Genomic DNA, 19,675 nt, shown 5'->3' with positions numbered 1-19,675 from the left:
ACTTAGTTGGGGATTTTGTGTCCCATAACATAACATTAACGATTTAATTGCACAGACACTATTGGAAGAGAACTGAACCAAACTGAATGATGATATTACTGTTCTCTCCAGAGCTGTTTTATAGATGAATTGAACTCATTCCATAATAGATTAATTTAACACAGTTATTAAACTGAACTGAATCAACAATGAACTGACTTTTTGAAAAAATTCTGAATACTACTGTCCTTATTTTAAAGCTGCTTCACAGCCGAATTTAATTTTGTCTGCATCACTGAAACATTATTTTCCTGTTTAACACTGTAAAGCTGCTTTGAAACAATCTGTATTGTATAAAACACTTTATAAATTAAGGTGACTTGACTTGAAGGTTTTTTTTAATATTTTTTTATTATTATTATTAATTCATACATTCCCTGAGTTTCTGTTATCTTGGCGTTGTTTGCTCCATGATCTACCAGTTTAGCAAGAATGACATAAACAGAGAGTGCCTTGAGAAATTATATTTAATGCATATATAAGACACAGCACAAGTAAGTCATATTATATGCTTGCTTGTAGATGTGGTGTGATGGCTCATCTTCATTCTTCATCCTTGCTCTAGTAACGGAAAAAAAACAAAATAAGTTGCATGCTGTTTTTTTTTTTCAATCCTAAACATATATATTAAGTAATGCATCTTAAGAATACCCCCACCCCTTTGCAAAGAGCTTTACAATACCTTCCCAGCTTCACGGCTCTTAGCTCTCAGCTTGTTGACCTGGGACTCAGCGATGTCAGCGCGCTCCTGAGACTCCTCCAGCTCATGCTGCACCTTCCTGTACCTGGACAGATGAGAGTTGGCCTGCTCCTCCTGTTAGGATGACACAAGATATCCAACCCCTTTCAGAGCACTGCACTCAAGGCACTGAGTGTATTTAATAGAAAATGTCAAAACTTCACACAAGACATTTGACTCACAGCTTCTTCAGCCTGGCGCTTGTAGGCCTTCACTTTCAGCTGCAGCTTGTCTACCAGATCCTGCAGTCGGGCACATTCTTCTTGTCTTCCTCAGTCTTTGGGTGTAAATATTATTCATAATCTTAGTTAAACTATGTAAATTATAATGAAAGGTCTAAAATGTCTAAATCCAGTGTAGTTTTACCTGGTAGGTTAGCTCCTTCACTCTCCTTTCATATTTGCGCACTCCTTTCACAGCGTCTGCACCACGTCTCTGTTCAGCTTCAACTTCAGCCTCCAACTCACGCACCTTCAGTAGAGAGTTATTGTTGTCACCTGTCAAATCTCTGCCATGGCCAGTTCAGTTCTAAGACTGTATTTAGCCTGTAATTTACCCTGGACTCCAGTTTCTGGAGCTGTTTCTTTCCACCCTTCATGGCCAGACTCTCAGCCTCATCCAGACGGTGCTGCAGGTCTTTGACAGTCAGCTCCAGGTTCTTCTTCATCCTCTCCAGGTGAGCACTGGTGTCCTGCTCCTTCTTCAGCTCCTCAGCCATCATGGCAGCCTGAAATATAAGCCAATGAAAAAGAACTAATCAATATAGATAGAAATGCCTTCCATGAAAGGTCCCTTTGTTACCACATGTAGGTAAACAAAGTCAAATAACTGTTTGATTTAGAATAGAACAACAGACTGTAAACACTCACATCAGTGATGGCCTTCTTGGCCTTCTCCTCTGCATTTCTGGCCTCCTGGACTGCATCATCCACCTCACCTTGAACTTGGACCAGATCAGCCTCAAGCTTCTTCTTGGTGTTAATAAGACTTGTATTCTGTGGGATTTAAGCAGGTAGTTTAATGTACATTCAACTAAAAGTTTTTAATGTAACCTGAATTTGTTCCTAGTATTTAATCATTTTTTTGTACTTGTGAGTGCAGCAGTCCCACACGCTCGCTGGCATCCATCAGCTCCTGCTCCGCTACTTTGCGGCCTCTCTCTGTTTGCTCCAGTGCAGCTCTCAGCTCCTCAATCTCTGCTTGCATTAGGTTATTCCTGCGCTCCACCATGGCCACCTGCTCCTTCATGTCCTCCTGTCCTCTGAGAGCTTCATCAAGGTGCAGTTGGGCATCCTGTGGTAATGTTTCTTTATTTGTTAGTTGCATGTCATGCTTTGGTTAATTCATGTATTGTGTTATCAAATATTTATTATGTGTTGCAATTCCACATTCTACAGAAAGTAGAGATGCACCGGTACCACTTCTTCCAGAACGAGTCGAGAGTGTTTTTTTGTTTGTTTGTTTGTTTGGTACTTGCCGATACGGATACCTGTATTTTCAAAGTTTTGTAATTTTTAGAAATTTTGGGTACAGTAACCAAAAAAATATGAATCATGTTAGCTGGCTTGATTTAGCAAACAGATATTTCCTTCAGTTATTTTCACTCATAATTATGTTCGTTAAAATGTATTTTACAAGCTTTTGTTACTTTCACTATTAATTTTATTGTTCTATGGTATTTTGTCTTTAATTTTATAGCCCAGTGCACATTATAGCTGCTCCACTGCATTCAGTACTGTAATCACAAGACGTTTTCCTGTAATAATGCAGGGAACCACTTGTTATTCATAAATCTTGTAACAGCAATGAACATATTTTCTGAAATAAGTAGCATTTTTATCTGAAACGTGCTGCAACTTATATTCCAAAGTGACTCATATAATCCAATTAAAGGGTCATGAAACACCAAACTACTTTTTCTGAGATTTTAGCAGAGGTGTTTGTGTTGCACATCATAGAAGACAATTTTAGCATCCATTAATTTTAATTGTTGGAGAAAACTACATTGTGTTGACATCACAGTTTGTAACTATAGTGCTTCGATGACTCGTTGGTGTCTCATAATTATTTATGAGACTGCGTGTTCTTATTCTATTAGAAGACTGTTTGCTTAATTATTCACAACAGCATATGTTGATTTCCTATGACAGATGCTGCAGACTGTGAGATTGTGTACATTAAGTGAGAGAAGCGTTCATGGATTGAAGGAGAGTGTTTGTTTTTGCTTTGCAAGATTTCGGCATAAACGGGATTCAGGCAGTCGTGGCCTAATGGATAGAGAGTCGGACTTGTAACCCGAAGGTCGTGGGTTCGAGTCTCAGATCTGGCAGGGATTGTAGGTGGGGGAGTGAATAACCAACACTCTCTCCACCCTCAATACCACGACTGAGGTGAGACCCTTGAGCAAGGCACTGAACCCCCAACTGCTCCCCGGGTGCTGCAGCATTGGCTGCCCACTGCTCTGGGTGTATGTTCTCTACTGAGTGTACACTTGGATGGGTTAAATGCAGAGAACAAATTCTGGGTATGGGTCACCATACTTGGCCACACACCACTTCCCTTTCCCTTTTACTTAGTGAGTGTAACCGGTTTTTACAGCTCCTTGATGCAACAAATCAAAAGGCTCATATATATACCACAAAACAACCCTTAAAAATTATTGGACGCTTCTCAGAACGATGAGCTTTGTAAAAATCATTGCATTTCAGAAAGGTAGAGCATAGAGGAGCAACAATAATGTACACTATGTGGAAAATAATGTGTTTAATGAACCTCGAACTGTGTAAACACATATGACCCCTTTAAAATAAATGTTGTTTATAGTGAATGCCCCTATAATTTTAGTTTGTTTTATTTTAAGATTGGATTTTAATCCAAATGATGTATGTGCTAATGGAGCAAACAGCAATTAAGATCATGCAACAGAAGTGCACGTGCTCTCTCTATCCTTACCGTTAAGTAAATTTAGTAACTTGTGCATTGTTTTACTTACTTGCTTTTGACATATCAAATCAAACTACAAATTTTCCAATGATGTCTGTGAAAAAGGGATATTCGCTCGACAAGCTTGCACATCTGTGCCGCTGCGTACACAATCCACTCAGCGTGCTTTGCTTGTCAGCTTGCACATATCAGCTATACAGGCGGGAATATTGAATGTTTAACATTATATGAATTACATACATGCACTTCATAGACATTCTTAATTTCTAATAACTCCATTCTGCTTTCTGTTTGTTCTGTTTGTAATTATTTGCCTGGACACAGCACTGTTTATATGCTATGTGGCAGAGACCTGCACTCCCGCGGGACCCAACGCAACAGAGTGCGGTGCAGAACAATGCTTGATGGGCGAGTGCGGGTGCGGGCGGTTAGACACTTGTGTGTGTGCGGAATGCGGCAGAATAAAATTATTTGCGGGACTCCCGCAAAATAAAAATATCTAAACATAAAATATCTAAAATCATATAAATTGTTATTCATCTATTGCACATAAGCAACAAGAACAATTAATATAACATAAAAATGATTAACATGCACAAGCGTAGGCAGAGTTTCTATTTATAACGTGTTTAAAGCGTTGATCAGTGTAGCCAATCACAGACATATCTGTTGATTTCTGGAACGCAATGGCCAGTCAGAGGTTTTTAAGTTAGAATCCACTCACCGCTCAAAAGTTCTTTGCGCAGTGCTGAAAATTGAAAATTGTTAAAAATAACAGTGCTTTGTGAATGTTGATGCTTAGCCTAAATAACAAATATTTTATCAGGAGCGTTTATGATGGGATGTTGTGGAACTTACGAGATGTTACAGAACTATTTAATGTAAATTTCATCGATGTACTGAAAAAATCTATATAGATAAACATGAATGTTGCGGGTGGGAACGGACAGAATCCTGCGGGAGCGGGACTGAAAAATCCGTCCCGTGCAGGTCTCTGTGTGGTATTGGAGCATTTTAATGAGTACGAGTAAGAATATAGGAACGCAGTATTGTGCCCGATGCCAGTATTGGTATCGTGTATCCCTAACAGAAAGATACCTTGAGTTGGCCTTGGATGTTCCTGAGCTGTTTCTGGGCCTCAGCAGCCTGGCGGTTGGCATGACTCAGCTGGATCTCCATCTCATTCAGATCTCCCTCCATCTTCTTTTTGAATCTCAGGGCATCATTTCTGCTTCTGATCTCAGAGTCAAGAGTGCTCTGCATAGAATCAATCACTCTTTGGCTGTTCCTCTTGATCTGTTCTATCTCCTCGTCCTTCTCAGCAAGCTTCCTGTCAATCTCGCTCTTCACCTGGTTCAGCTCCAGCTGCACACGAAGAATCTTGGACTCTTCATGCTCCAGTGTGCCCTGATGGATAGTAGTCATAGTAAGAATTGTGTCAACCTCACAGGAAAATTATGTAATGCTCACCATGGAAATTAATTGATTTGACAATTTTGAGTAACAATACTTCAGCTTCTTCAAGTGCAGTCTGTATCTCTGCTTTCTCGGTCTCCACCGTCTTCTTTGCCTTTTCCAATTCATGAATGCTCTTTCCAGTCTCTCCAAGCTGCTCAGTGAGGTCAGAAATCTCCTCTAAAGGGTTTTAAAGAGCGTAATTGTAAAACATTCTGTTTTAATATACCTTTTTTAATCATTTCTGTACAAATAAAAGTGGCATTTACGTTGCAGATTCTTGTTCTCCCTCTTCAGAGTCTCAAGCTGGTCAAGAGCTTCTTCATAGGAGTTCTTCATTTTGAAAAGTTCAGTGCTGAGCGAACGAGCTTCTTTCTGAGCACCTTCTAGTTCAGCCTGGCTTTCCTCATACTTCTGTTTCCACTCTGCTAGGACCTGAAGAAGAAATGTAGTCATTGTTAATTAGCAAAGTCCATTGTTCAAGGTTTAGGTGTATAGGTGATCCACATCTTTCCTACTTTGTCAAAGTTTCTCTGCTTCTTGTCAAGGTTGGCAGCCAATGCATTTGCCCTCTCCACATCAATCATGAGATCCTCAACTTCACCCTGCAGTCTCTGTTTGGTCTTTTCCAGTGAGCCACACTTGGAGTTCACCGCTTCAATGGATTCTTCAGCATCCTGCAGACGCTGTGCAAGCTTTTTCCTGAAGAAAGTGGTATGAAATAATGCAATCTTACTGATATTTTTATATTTTATTTTTTTTGCTGTATTTACTTGGCTTCCTCAAGCTCCTCAGTGCGTTGGATGGCATCAGTCTCATATTTGGTTCTCCACTGAGCCACCTCACTGTTGGCCTTAGACATTCCACGCTGGAGTTCAGCTTTGGCCTCCTGCTCCTCCTCATACTGCTCTCTGAGCAAATCACAGTCATGACGCGCAGACTGAACCGCATGGGCCAAAGCATTCTTGGCCTTAAAGTCAGAAGTGAATAACAATGAAGTGAAAATGTTTCCTTTCCTATTGTGCACAGCTGTGTTCATAGCTCTACACAGTACCTGATAACATAATTTTTTTGTAGGTACAAACCTTAACCTCTTCCTCAACATGTCTTTTGAGTTCCTCAATCTGCTGAGTGTAAACTTGTTTGGCTCTTGTAAGTTGAGAAACAAGAGCTTCTTTCTCCTCCAGTTGACGGCCAAATTCACCTGGTATGACAATGTATAATTTATGAAAGAGTCACAAAAAAGTTGTATGATGTCAGTAATGGGGTTTTGAATCACTTTTGTTTTTGTATTGCATTGTGTGCATGGTATATTCCATATTTGCATACCATTTTCAGTTTGGAACCTTGCCTTCTGGGCATTTATATCATTAAGTTGGCGTACAAGCTCATCATTCTTTGTCTTTAGCTCACTTGCTTGGTCTTCTAATGAACGGCACATCTTTTCAAGGTTTGCCTACGTAAATTAAGAAATTAACTTTTTTGAACTCACTGAGATTCTTTTGGAAATTGTTCAAATCTCAAGCTGCTAAAGTTAAAGTAGTTTTGTAAAACTAATAATGAATCTTTACTTTTTAAGCTTTCTCAAGATTGTACCTTTGCTTTAGCCACAGCCTCCATGTTGCTTGTCAAATCATCAATCTCCATCTTGTATTCACTCTTCTCCTTCTCCAGCTTCTGCTTGACCCGCTGGAGGTTGTCGATCTGTTCTCCGAGTTCAGCCACACTGTCTGCCTGCTTCTTTCTGAGAGCTGCAGCTGTAGCCTCATGCTGCAAGGTACACTCTTCCAGATCACGACGCAACTTCTGGAATTCGGCTTCACGCTTCTTGTTCATCTCAATCTGGGCAGCAGTGGCACCACCAGCTTCCTCAAGCCTCTCGCTAATTTCTTCAAGTTCCCTGGAGAGATCAGCTCTCTGCTTCTCCACTTTAGCACGAGCAGCTCGCTCTGCCTCAATTTCCTTTTCCAGCTCCTAGATACGGGCCTAGATGAAAAAAATTAATTATTTTTTTATTTTCCAGGTATGAATCTACTTCACCATTTCACATAGGAAAGATTTGGGTTAGTGTTACCTGAAGTTCTTTGATCTTCTTCTGAAGCTGTGCTCCCAAAGACTGTTCATCCTCAATCTTGCTGAGAAGCTGACTTGTCTCAAAGTCCTTCCTGTTTTTAAAGTAGTGTTTTGTCAAATGTGCAAAGACAGATGTCTACTCACTTTTTGATCTTCTCATCTGATTGCTGTTTGTCATTCTCCAGGTCCATTATGGACTCCTGGGCCAGTTTCAGGTCACCCTCAAGCTTCCTCTTGGCTCTCTCGAGGTCCATACGGAGCTTCTTTTCTTGCTCCAATGAACCCTCAAGCTGTTGTTAAAGAAACCAGAAAATTAAAATCTATTATAGAACAATAGTTTTACTTTCCCATTGATTGATGGTCTTATTCTAATGCCGAACTTCTTACATCGTCCACTTGCTGCTCAAGCTTTGTCTTAGATTTAGTCAGAGTGTTGACTTTGTCTTCCTCTGCCTGTAGGTCATCAAGAGTCTGCTGGTGTGCCTCTTGGAGGGCTTTCTTCTCTTTGGTCAGCTTGGCAATGCTCTCATCCTGAGAGGCCATCTCCTCCGTCAGGTTTTTCACCTAAATGAAAATGTTGATTATTGGTTTAATTCTCAAAAGCCTGAATCACAATCTGCAGTATGAACATGAAAGAAAAAAAAATACTGACCTTATTTTCTGTTGCATGTTTCTCCTTCTCCACTTTTGCCAAGGTGAGCTCCAGGTCATCAATGTCTTTCTTCAGCTCGGAGCATTCATCCTCCAGTTTCCTCTTCTTGGCTGTCAGTTCAGCATTGATTTCCTCTTCATCCTCGAGTCTCTCGTTTGACTCTTTGAGTTTGGCCTCGAGCTGGATCTTGCTTTTGATGAGCCCTTCACATCTCTCCTCCGCATCAGAGAGGTTTTCAGATTCCTGTTTATTGACATGGATATATTTAACGACTTATATTCATAGCTGTAGGATCCATATTTAGGATCTAAGCTAAAACACTCACAGAAGCTACTTGCAGTTGAAGGTCATTTTTCTCCTGAAGAAGTGACACCATTTTTTCCTCAAGCTCCTTCTTTTTAGCTAATGCCTTTGTTAAATCTTCTTTCATTTTATCAAAGTTCTCCTTCATTGCTGCCATTTCTTTCTCAGTCTCTGCACTCTTCAGAAGAGGCTTGATCTTGAAGTAGAGTTTCATCCATGGCCAGTGCTTGACATTCATGAATGAGCGGACATTATATTGGATGGAATAAATTGCTTCTCTGTGAAAAATATAATCAGTAAATCAGTCAGTCTTTATCACTCTATGATAGAAAAGAGTTGTTCCGAACAGTTTTGTATTTTCATTCTACCTCCTCTCCATCATTTTGACAAACTCCTTCCTCATGACGTATCCACGGCACAAAGCCTGAGTCATGGTAACCAGCTCTGCTAGTTTCTCATCTCTCATCTCCTCAAGAGTACCCAACAGACCAGCTTTGAAGAACACCTGCAAGAACATTTAGAAGATATTAGTGCTGTAGTTTTGAAGTCAAGTTGTCCAATTCTACTTAGATGTGGCCTGGGTTACACTATACGTTCTCTTTTAATTGAGTTTGGTCTTTCTGGCAATTCCAGTGAAAATAAATCTTAATATAATTTCATATCATTGACATCCTAGCGAATTCCATAGTGCCAACTTTGTTTAAACAGTTTGGGGAGGATCATTTTCTACAGCATGAACATACCCCTTTCCTGTGAAAGAATTTTGTTGGTACAAAACCTGAACCATTGTTGAATACATTTGGGATAAATTGGAATGCTGACTGTGAGCCAGATCCCATTACTACACCAGTGCGTGACCTCACTTATGCTCTGTTATTTGAATGGAAGCAAATCCTTGCGTGCATATTCAAATTCTAGTGCAAGGCCTTCCTTCCTCAAACTGTTCCATCAAAGTTGCGAGCATAGAATTGTTTAGAATCCCATTGTGTGGTGTAGTTTTGAGATTTGTTTTCATTGAAATTCTGGAATAATTGAGCCGACTGAAGTTATACTAGACCCAAAAATTTTATTTTTAAAAATGTATTCATGCTGTTCGTGTTGTACCCTGCAGACTTTCTTTGATAACATTCTTATAATATCACAATATCAACTAAACATTCAAATATCTTCATTCATGTTCCGCAGAAATAGAAACTGCTGCAGGTTTTGAATGTCGTTCCAAATGACATAATGGCAGAAATTGTATTTTTTGGTTAAACTGTTCCTGTAATTAGAAGAGGATGCCCACATACTTTTGGCCATATGGTGTACTTTCTGAGTAGCTCACCTTAGTGTGTCCAAACTTGTATTGAGTATGGTCAACATCAATAGAGCCCAGTAGTTTCTCTGAAGCCTTTTTGTTGTCAATGAACTGTCCTTCAGGGATGACGCTAGCATTTAATACTTTGTATCTAGAGGACATTTAGAGGAGAATCTTTTTTTTATTCAAAGCCACAAAAACATCTTTATAACATGGTGAAGATTAGGTGGTGCATTATCTCCAATTAGGACGTTGCAAAAAGGTGGGTTACCTCTGCTTAAAGTCACCGTAGAGGATTCTGCTGGGGAAACCTTTCCTGCAGATTCTGATACCCTCCAGCACACCATTACACCTGAGCTGGTGGATAACCAGGAAGTTCTCCATCAGACCTGTAATGGGAATGTTTTTAAGGTTCCAGAGATATTTTCAAAACTGTGATCCATTTGAGTCTTCAGGGTTTAAGTTTACCTGGAGTCTTGGATTCATTAGGAATCAAGCAGCGCACGAAGTGAGGGTGAGTGCTCCTCAGGTTAGTCATCAGCTTACCCAAGTTCTCCTGTGGAAATGTTTATGCCATTAGTCCAGTCTTTAATGGACAAGTTTACATCCTTCATTAAAAGAGAGAATCTGTTTACCCTAAAAAGTGCAGACACCGTCTGGAAGGAACCACCCTTCTTCTTGCCTTTCTTTCCACCACCTCCTTCAGCTGTTTAATGTTAATGAAATAAGTTGTTATTGTTGATCTCATGTTGCTTCCCATTAACCCCTTGTCACGTATCCTGTGGGTGTGCCCTGGTTGGCCACCAGATGTCACTGTCTTGTCTGAGCACATGGGGTTGTGTTGTGATTGTTCCATGTGTTCCCCGGTTGATTGTTTGACCCCGCCCTCCTTGTTATTCCCTAATTGTCTCAGTGTGTACACCTGGTTCCTCCTTGTTTGTCTCCTTTAAATGATCCTGGTGTTTGCAGTCCTGTTCGGCCACGTTGTCTAATGTGATGTGCAGTAAGTCCTGTGTGTTTCTAGATCCTGATCGTTGTATTGCTTAGTCTGCCTGTTTTTCCCCTCGGGGGAATTTAGGTTGTGTTTTTGTTTCTTTTATAATTAAACCACCAATTCCCTGCACTTGAGTTCTCGCTTCATTTCACTGCACGTATCATGACAGAACGTGGCCGACACTGAGAACTCAGCGGGGAATGGATCCACACCATCCTCCAGCCGCTAACGTGAGGAACCCTCGCTACTCACGGATCCTCCAGGTCAGGACGCTGCGATCCCTCCGTCAGAGGGGCACTGACGTGAGGAGATTTGCCCTGACGTTCTGTGAGGCAGCAGAGGGTTTGGGCTACAACGATGCGGCTCTCAAGGACTTTTTTAACCTGGCCCTGGAGGAGCCACTCGATGAGGAGTGGATGAGGGGACTGGGCCGCTTGACTTTTGGGGAGTTTGTGGAGTTTTTGGCGCATCTCCAAGCGGCGGTGCCCACTCACAGCGCTCCCGAGGCGGCGGTGCCCGCTCACAGCGCTCCCGAGGCGGCGGTGCCCGCTCACAGCGCTCCCGAGGCGGCGGTGCCCGCTCACAGCGCTCCCGAGGCGGCGGTGCCCGCTCACAGCGCTCCCGAGGCGGCGGTGCCCGCTCACAGCGCTCCCGAGGCGGCGGTGCCCGCTCACAGCGCTCCCGAGGCGGCGGTGCCCGCTCTCAATCCCCTAGTGGTGGCCGAAGATGCCGCAGCGGCGCCCCGCTCCCGGAGACGGAGGAAGAGGCGGAGGAAGGCCTTCTCCGTCCCACAAGGCCAGGAGGCTACCCAGGAGCTCACTGCTGGCCAGGAGGTCGTGCCAGAGCCACCCAAGCTCCTCGCCCTGCCGGCGCCACCCAAGCTCCTCGCCCTGCCGGCGCCACCCAAGCTCCTCGCCCTGCCGGCGCCACCCAAGCTCCTCGCCCTGCCGGCGCCACCCAGACTCCTCGGCCTGCCGGCGCCACCCAAGCGCCTTGCCCTGCCGGCGCCACCCAGACTCCTTGCCCTGCCGGCGCCACCCGAGCGCCTTGCCCTGCCGGCGCCACACGAGCTCCTCGCCTTGCCGGCTCTACCCGAACTTCTCGCCCAGCAGGCTCCACTCGAGCTCCCTACCCTGCCAGAGGCCGTTCCTGAGCTCACTGTCTGCCCTGTCACGGCCACAGAGGCCGTTTCTGAACTGACTGTCTGCCCTGTCACGGCCACAGAGGCCGTTCGTAAACTCACTGCCTGGCTTGTCCCTCCGGCCCCACCCTGGCCGTGCGCTGGGGTTCCTGTTGGGCCGGAAACCCCCTGGTCCGTCCCTCCGGATCTGTTCTGGTCTCCTGCTCTGCCTTGGTCTGCGGGCCCCCTGCCTCTGCACGGGCCTGGCCCACCATCCCTCCCCCTGATCCGTCTCTTGCCCACCTCCCTTCTTGACATTTTGTATTTTCATTTTTCATGTTTTTGTGTCGTCTTAGTGTTGCAGATGGAGCATCTGGGAGCTGCTCCTTTGTTGGGGGGTAGTGTCACGTATCCTGTGGGTGTGCCCTGGTTGGCCACCAGATGTCACTGTCTTGTCTGAGCACATGGGGTTGTGTTGTGATTGTTCCATGTGTTCCCCGGTTGATTGTTTGACCCCGCCCTCCTTGTTATTCCCTAATTGTCTCAGTGTGTACACCTGGTTCCTCCTTGTTTGTCTCCTTTAAATGATCCTGGTGTTTGCAGTCCTGTTCGGCCACGTTGTCTAATGTGATGTGCAGTAAGTCCTGTGTGTTTCTAGATCCTGATCGTTGTATTGCTTAGTCTGCCTGTTTTTCCCCTCGGGGGAATTTAGGTTGTGTTTTTGTTTCTTTTATAATTAAACCACCAATTCCCTGCACTTGAGTTCTCGCTTCATTTCACTGCACGTATCATGACACCCCTTCAATAAATCACCATATGATAATGTCTTTCACATAATTAAAACACAAAGGAATTGAGGAAATGCAGATGTTCATACCTTCTGTACCTGCATGAGCGACATACAGGAAGGACAGCAGTTTGAGTGATGACTTTTGGTAGAGTTGTACGACAGAGTCGTTCAGTGGATCCTTGTTTTTGTCCAACCAGCCAGTAATGTTGTAGTCAACAGTGCCAGCGTAATGCACCAGAGAGAAGTGGGCCTCTGCCTTACCTTTGGCAGGCTTGGGCTTCTGGAAAGCTGCACTTTTGCCCAGATGCTGATCATGCAGCTTGTTTTTGAAGCTTGTGTCTGTAGCCTTGGGGAACATGCACTCCTCTTCAAGGATGGAGAAGATGCCCATTGTCTGTTGAAGAAAAATTCATGCTCAAATACAGGCACAATGTGAAGAGTCATTTTAATTGACTGAATATCCTCTTACCTTCTCAATGAGCTCAATGCAGGCAGCCAAGTCCATACCAAAGTCAATGAACTCCCATTCAATGCCTTCTTTCTTGTACTCCTCTTGCTCCAGAACAAACATGTGATGGTTGAAGAACTGTTGCAGTTTCTCATTTGTGAAGTTGATGCAAAGCTGCTCCAAGCTGTTGTACTGATAATTAAACAGAAGCAATTTCTTGCAACTGACTGTTATCTTTTATGTCTTGATTCTTTCAGAGACATTAATGACTGATACTCACATCAAAGATCTCAAATCCAGCGATGTCCAGCACACCAATGAAGAACTGTCTAGGCTGCTTTGTGTCCAGCATCTCATTGATACGGACGACCATCCACAAGAACATTTTCTCATAAACAGACTTGCAGAGTGCCGAGACTGAATTGTTCACCTGAGAAATTCAAAGCTCATCGTAATTGATATTAAACTTTACTTTCTGTAGGTTGAATGTCTTTTGTGAATATCTACGGGTCCTAGATTTCTAAGTCCATTCATCACCTGTGGTACTGTCTGGCCTTTGGTCACCATCTCATTACCAACTTTCACTCTGGGGTAGCACAGAGCTTTCAGCATGTCAGCAGAGTTGAGGCCCATGAGGTAGGCGATTTTATCAGCCACTGAGGAAGAACAGTTTAAGAAATTATTGTTGCTAATGATGTCCATGTTTGCATGCTAATATGTGCTAATAGAACATCTTACCCTCATTGCCGTCAGGTTCAGCCTGCTCCTCCCTCTGCTTCTGTTTGAACTTCATGTTCCCATGATGCATCACAGCACCTGTCAGCTTGTAGATGCTGATTTTCTCATCAGCAGTGAAGCCCAGAATGTCAATGGCAGTCTTTTTTCACACCGACCAAATAAATCATATTATTAAAAAAAAAAAAAAGAAGAAGGGTATTTTATATTGTATGCCATACAGTATTTAGTTCATGCTAATGTTTTTTCTGATGTTCATTTGCTAAGATATATTTAATAGAAGCTGTAAATAGTACTACTACTAGTAATAATGAAGATGTGCACATACATCTGTGGCAATGAACTCCTCCACATCATTGATACTCTTGACAGTGATTTCACCTTGGCTGATCATTGGATAGTCATAAGGGTTGGTGGTGATGAGCAGGGCCTCTATAAAGAGTTGATGTGCAGCATGTTAACAGTGCTCTCAAACAAGGAAATATCTGAAGCACACAATCCTGTAGATTTCTCACCGAGCAGCTCTGGCTTGTGTCCAGTCATGAGCTGGTAGAAGATGTGGTAACTCCTCTCAGCAGACAGCTGGAATGTTACTCTTGACTTTTCCAGCAAATCTTTCAAAGAAAAAAATTGAGTTAAATTGATGAATCCACCTGTTAGCATCCAAATAAAAATATTTGCCTTAAAACAAGGTTGACTCACAAGTTTCAATATCAGCTGAGGCCAGTTTTCCAGTGGTCGCAAAGTGAATCCTGATGAATTTGCCCTACAGAGAGAAAATATTTAGAACAGGTTAGAATTTCACAGATTTGGAATGTTAACTGAATTTGTATAAAGCATTTAATTTGACCTCAGCAACTTACAAAACGAGAGGAGTTGTCATTCCTTACAGTCTTGGCATTACCATAAGCCTCCAGCAGAGGGTTGGCTGCAATGATTTGATCCTCTAGCGACCCCTGGTGAGTATTTAAGTAATTTCATCATGTAGAATAATTCTGTCACTGTGCTTTGGATGATATTTGATTTAGTGTAGTCACCTGCATTTTACCAGGGACAGGTTCTGCCTTCTTTGGTCCAGACACAGCGATTGTTGCAAAGTACTGGATCACACGTTTGGTGTTGACAGTCTTTCCTGCACCAGATTCTCCACTGAGTGGAAAAGATGGAAAGGAACATATTTCAGAATATAAGAAATAACTTGTTTGATATGTTAGCTTTTATGTAAGTGCTTCTTTAAAAACCAGAATCTTCAGGCACTACATTTCTATGCAGACCAGTGACATGTGAAACCGGCATTTGCATGTACATGCATGGTTTTAGCGGCATTGTCTTAAGATCGTATACAAGCAACAACGTAAATAATCAGCTTTCCCCCCACACATTTCTTTTACTTTAGTTATCCCATTTTTCCCCCAGTACATGTCTATTAGAATGACGTTAATGCATTCACATGTTCACGTAAGCCACACTCTCTAGCAGAATAGGCAGGTTTTAAAGCTGCTTTCTCTCAATTGATTAAACAGCCTTCATTTTTACATGTTTCAGAGTGCTGCTTTCTGCAAAAACACCTGAATAAGCAGTTTTCTTAAGTGCATGGAAACATTCACTCATTTAAGTTATTATACAAAAAACTTTTAATGATCATAGTTTACTTACGTAATCAGGATAGACTGATTATCCCTGTCTGAAACAAGTTCATAATGTTATTTTAAGTGAAACCACAAAACATATTTTTTTGCATTTAAATTGTAAATTTATCAAGCAAAATATAGGCAGGCTCAGGTTTAACACAAAATAAGCACACTTCTAAGATGATCTAATTTTTTTTATTATTGGTTTGCAAGTTAGATTTAAAATCCCCCCTTTACCAGTGAGCATGAACTGGTAGGCGTTGTCGGAGATAGAGAAGATGTGAGGTGGGGCTTCAATCCTCTTTTTGCCTCTGTATCCAGCCACAACAACTGAGTCGTAGACTGGGAGCCACTTGTAGGGATTGACAGTGGCGCAGAACAAGCCAGAATAGGTCTGAAATGGAGATAGTCCAGTTTTACAATGCTGCTGCCCCATACCAGGAATAAAACATGATTTACTTAGACTTACGTAGATCATCCATGCTGCGTAACGCTCTTTGAGGTTATACAGAACAGCAGGCTCATTGAGGTGGGTCATCATGGCCATGTCCTCAATTTTGTCAAACTTGGGAGGATTCATGGGGAAGATTTCAGCTTCTTTTACCGTGAGTGTCTAAAAAGTTTTCAGCAAGGGTAAGATATTTACTAAATATGAACATTTTTGATTCACGTGGCATAGTATTACGCAAAAAAAAAAAAAAGTTTTACAGATCAACACATTTTCTAATTGTACTTACTTTCCCACTGTGAGTTTTGACAGTAGCTTTGCCACCCTCTTTACTAACAAGAGTACCCTTCAGGTACATCTCATCTGCATCTACCACAAAAAACGCCGTTTTTGCATCAAATGGGGCGTTCTGAGCCTCGATTCTCTCTCTTTCTGGCTTCCGAAGGTAAATGGCCGCCGGGCCGAAACACTCCATTTCACCATCTCCCATGATTGTGGTTTACTGTGACAAATGACAAGGAGAGTATGTGCTGACGGTCATTCACTCTGGTAATATAGAGTGATTTCACATGGTCATTGTTCACTTAATTTCTGGCAATATTGTCGATTTGATTAAATTAATCGAGTTAAATTAAATTAACTGAGCTGTATGATGACATCACTGAATCGATGAACTGACTTTAACTGAAAAATTTAGTGTTTACTATCGCTCTCTTGCATTATCATTTTATTTCATTTTCGTTATTTATTAAACACTTTCAACACAATTTCCGGATGACCCAAAGTACTGTACAATACAACTAAATTCAGACAAACTTGAAAACACAATATAAGACAGCACAAGATAACAAAAATACAATTGTTATAACTAGATAAAAGCTATTGACAATAGATGATGTTTAAGCAGGAACTTAAAAATTGGTAAAGAGGACAGTTCTAACAGAAATTGGTAATTTGTTGTATAGACTAGAACCAGCAACAGTGAAGGCTCGATCACCTCTGCAGTGGAACCTTGTTCTAGGAACAGAAAGGAGACTGAGATTACTGGATCTTAGTGACCTATTTGGTTTGTGAATGGAAATTGCTTCTGAAAGATATGATGGTGCTTAATTATGTAGAGATTTACTAAGGATAGGCGTAATGTGATTGAACCTCAGCATCCTTGCAGCAGCATTTTGGACTGGCTTTACAGAGGACTCGCATTATAGAGGACTGGCTTATGCCATAGTATCGGGAATTGCAGTAGTCTAAACGAGATAAAATAAACAAGTGAATAGTCTGTTCAAACTGTTTTACAGAGAGTAGAGATTTGATTTTGGATAAACGCTGTAAGTGGAAAAAACTTGATTTGACCACTGCACTAATTTTCTTTTCAAAACTCAGGCTACAGTCAAAAAGAACACCAAGAGTTTTGGCACAAGGTGTAATGTAAGTAGAGAGATAGATGAAGTGAGGGGCACGGTCCTCATGTGACTTTAAACCAAACAAAATTATTTCACTTTTGTTTTCATTTAACACCAAAAGATTATCGACACACTATTTTCTTGTTAATACTGTAAAGCTGCTTTGACAATCTGTACTGTATAAAGCACTATATAAATAAAGGTGACTTGACTTGTAATCAAGAAATTAAAGTCAAGTCAAGTCAGCTTTATTTATATAGCGCTTTATACAGTACAGATTGTGTCAAAGCAGCTTTACAGTATTAAACAGGAAAATAGTGTGTCGATAATGAAAAAGTCAAGTTTTTCTGTTAAAGTCAGTTAAAGTCAGTTCATCACAAATTTACTGCTGATTTCATTAGTAGAGTTGTAATTTTATTCCAATAACCTCATTTTATTTGTGTTTCGGTTACAGTTATGAGAGAAGATTGGAAAGCTAATTGGTAAGTCTTGACAATTTGTTCATATTGCTTTTATATTCAATATTATATTCAAGCTTGCTTCTAAACTCAGTGAGATTTACACTTTTTTCTCTCTAAATATTAAACAAGTGGTGTAATGATACTGCTCCACATGAGTGTTTCTGAGCTTCTGCGTTTTAATTTAGTTCTAATTTTCCTTCAGGCATGATCAGCTCTCTTCACTCATTAACCATCACACACACACACACTCACACACACACACATGTTGGTTTTTGTGGTTTATGGGGACTCTCCATAGGCGTAATGGTTTTTATACTGAACAAACTGTATGTGCTATTGCCCTACACCAACCCTACACCTAAACTTAGCCCTCACAGGAGACTTTGTGCATTTTTAGATTTTCAAAAAAACACCATTTAGTATGTTTTTAAGCCTTTTGAATTACGGGGACATAGGCAGTGTCCTCATAAACCACCTTCATATTGTAATACCTCTGTCATACCCATGTCATTATACAAATTTGTGTCCTCATAAACCACATAAACATGCACACACGCACACACACACACACACACACAGACACACACACACACACACACACAGACAGTCAACAATTACAGCAATTTGGTACTCTATTTAACCAACTGTTTGCTTTAGAACTGAGTGTGATCTGTCATTTTTCTTTCTTTTGAAATGAAAATCAATGACTTTTAATATGCATATGTTGTGGCTATGTAATCACAAGTGTAATACCTGCTGTCGTGTCCAGAGAGAATGTGTCTGATGAGTCTGAGGTAGGAGATGCTAAGACAAAGATTAAAAAAAGGTAAATCCCATGCAGTGAATATGTGCTTACTTGGAGTAATTCAGTCAGATTAGTTTCAAAAGCATGTTGAATATACAGTGCATGTCCATAATGTAAACTCTTAAATATGCTAACTAATTACCATGTGTCAGTCTAAAATTTGAAACACTAGTATGTGATAATAAGTTAATAGTAGAAGGAGATGAGCAACTCACCCACCTTCGAGTTCCAGTCAGTTCTTAGAGGAGCCTGAAGCAGCATCTTATATAGACACAATAATGTTCACTCAGCAGAATGCACTCACTGAATTTGGTCATGTATTTTTAGCTCCGTTTCAACAGGAATTTTTGTAACTGATTATGTTCATCAATATCATAACACTGACCAAAGATATGTTATCACTATGTTGCAATTAACTGTCCAGTCTTAATTAGTGTTTTGTTTTTTGTTTATAGGAAATACTGTGTTAGAGAACATCTTGTAGAACAGATAATATGTTGAGATAATGGCAGTGAATGCTTTGCTAAGATCAGGTGACTTGACACCTCAATGTATTAAATTAATATTTGAAAATAAGCCACAAATACTGTGATCAAAAATTATACTTGATGTATTTATGGGCATGACTTGCGATCAAGCGCCTTAACCTTGAAAAAAGGTTATGTGAAGGGTATCAGTTACTGGAGTTTAGACATTGTTTGGGTCTTATGTTGAGCATAATCTTCTTTAAGTGCCTTGGCTCTACATTAGAGCCCAGTTTAACCGTGGAGAAGCTCTCAAATGTCACTGGGATACTGTTCCCAGAATCCTTGGAAGCTTTTTGTGTAACAAAGCAGCAAATTTGGGCACAGCAGCTGTCATTCTGTGAACTTATGCACATGGTGACACTTATGCTGAAGGCCAGGTGGGATCTGGCAGAAGACTGCTGTGTTGCTGTGTAGACAAACCTATGAAAAAGATTGCGATGTGTTTGGTGAAATTAGTCTTTTTTTTTCAGGTCATATTCCAAATTAATAACATAAACACGGTTAAAATGTCAGCAGATAGACATGGGACACAGAGGTAAGTGCAATACAAACAACAGGTTTATTGAAAAGCAGCAGAGGGGAATGAGATGAGCAGTAAGTCTGGGTAAGCAGGCAGGGAATTGGAAAGTCTCTTGGGGTTTATCTAAGTGTAAATGTCCTTGTTTCCTAATCCAGGGGATCCAGAGGAAACAGCGGAGCATGGAGACGGTGGAGTACAGGAGCTATGGAGAACAGGGATAGGAACACAGGAGCAACTGGTAGGTAGACAAAAGGTAAGTGGGTCAGGTTAGTCAACATAGAATGTATGA

The 19,675-nt window shown here is 41.4% G+C and overlaps 1 pseudogene across 1 annotated transcript; it reads right to left on the bottom strand.

Annotated features, from left to right (window-relative positions):
- Positions 1 to 582: 582 nt before the first annotated feature.
- LOC306849772 (myosin heavy chain, fast skeletal muscle-like) lies at positions 583 to 16,160 on the bottom strand (annotated as a pseudogene). The gene is made up of 39 exons: positions 15,960 to 16,160; positions 15,692 to 15,835; positions 15,460 to 15,616; positions 15,248 to 15,275; positions 14,629 to 14,740; positions 14,455 to 14,547; positions 14,294 to 14,357; positions 14,107 to 14,205; positions 13,920 to 14,023; positions 13,595 to 13,733; positions 13,394 to 13,512; positions 13,137 to 13,286; positions 12,878 to 13,048; positions 12,496 to 12,802; positions 10,140 to 10,210; positions 9,973 to 10,060; positions 9,776 to 9,893; positions 9,532 to 9,655; positions 8,573 to 8,709; positions 8,227 to 8,482; positions 7,902 to 8,144; positions 7,637 to 7,813; positions 7,394 to 7,539; positions 7,251 to 7,341; positions 6,773 to 7,162; positions 6,506 to 6,632; positions 6,262 to 6,380; positions 5,950 to 6,146; positions 5,695 to 5,878; positions 5,446 to 5,611; positions 5,232 to 5,356; positions 4,820 to 5,128; positions 1,868 to 2,071; positions 1,648 to 1,773; positions 1,335 to 1,505; positions 1,145 to 1,249; positions 961 to 1,055; positions 722 to 853; positions 583 to 600 (listed from the first exon to the last, which is right to left on the bottom strand). The product of its transcript is annotated as a myosin heavy chain, fast skeletal muscle-like (transcript).
- Between the last annotated feature and the right edge of the window lie 3,515 nt (positions 16,161 to 19,675).

The sequence above is a fragment of the Barbus barbus genome, assembly GCF_936440315.1.
Source record: "Barbus barbus genome assembly, chromosome: 29".
NCBI lineage: Eukaryota > Metazoa > Chordata > Actinopteri > Cypriniformes > Cyprinidae > Barbus > Barbus barbus.
This window is presented reverse-complemented; position numbering and strand designations above follow the sequence as displayed.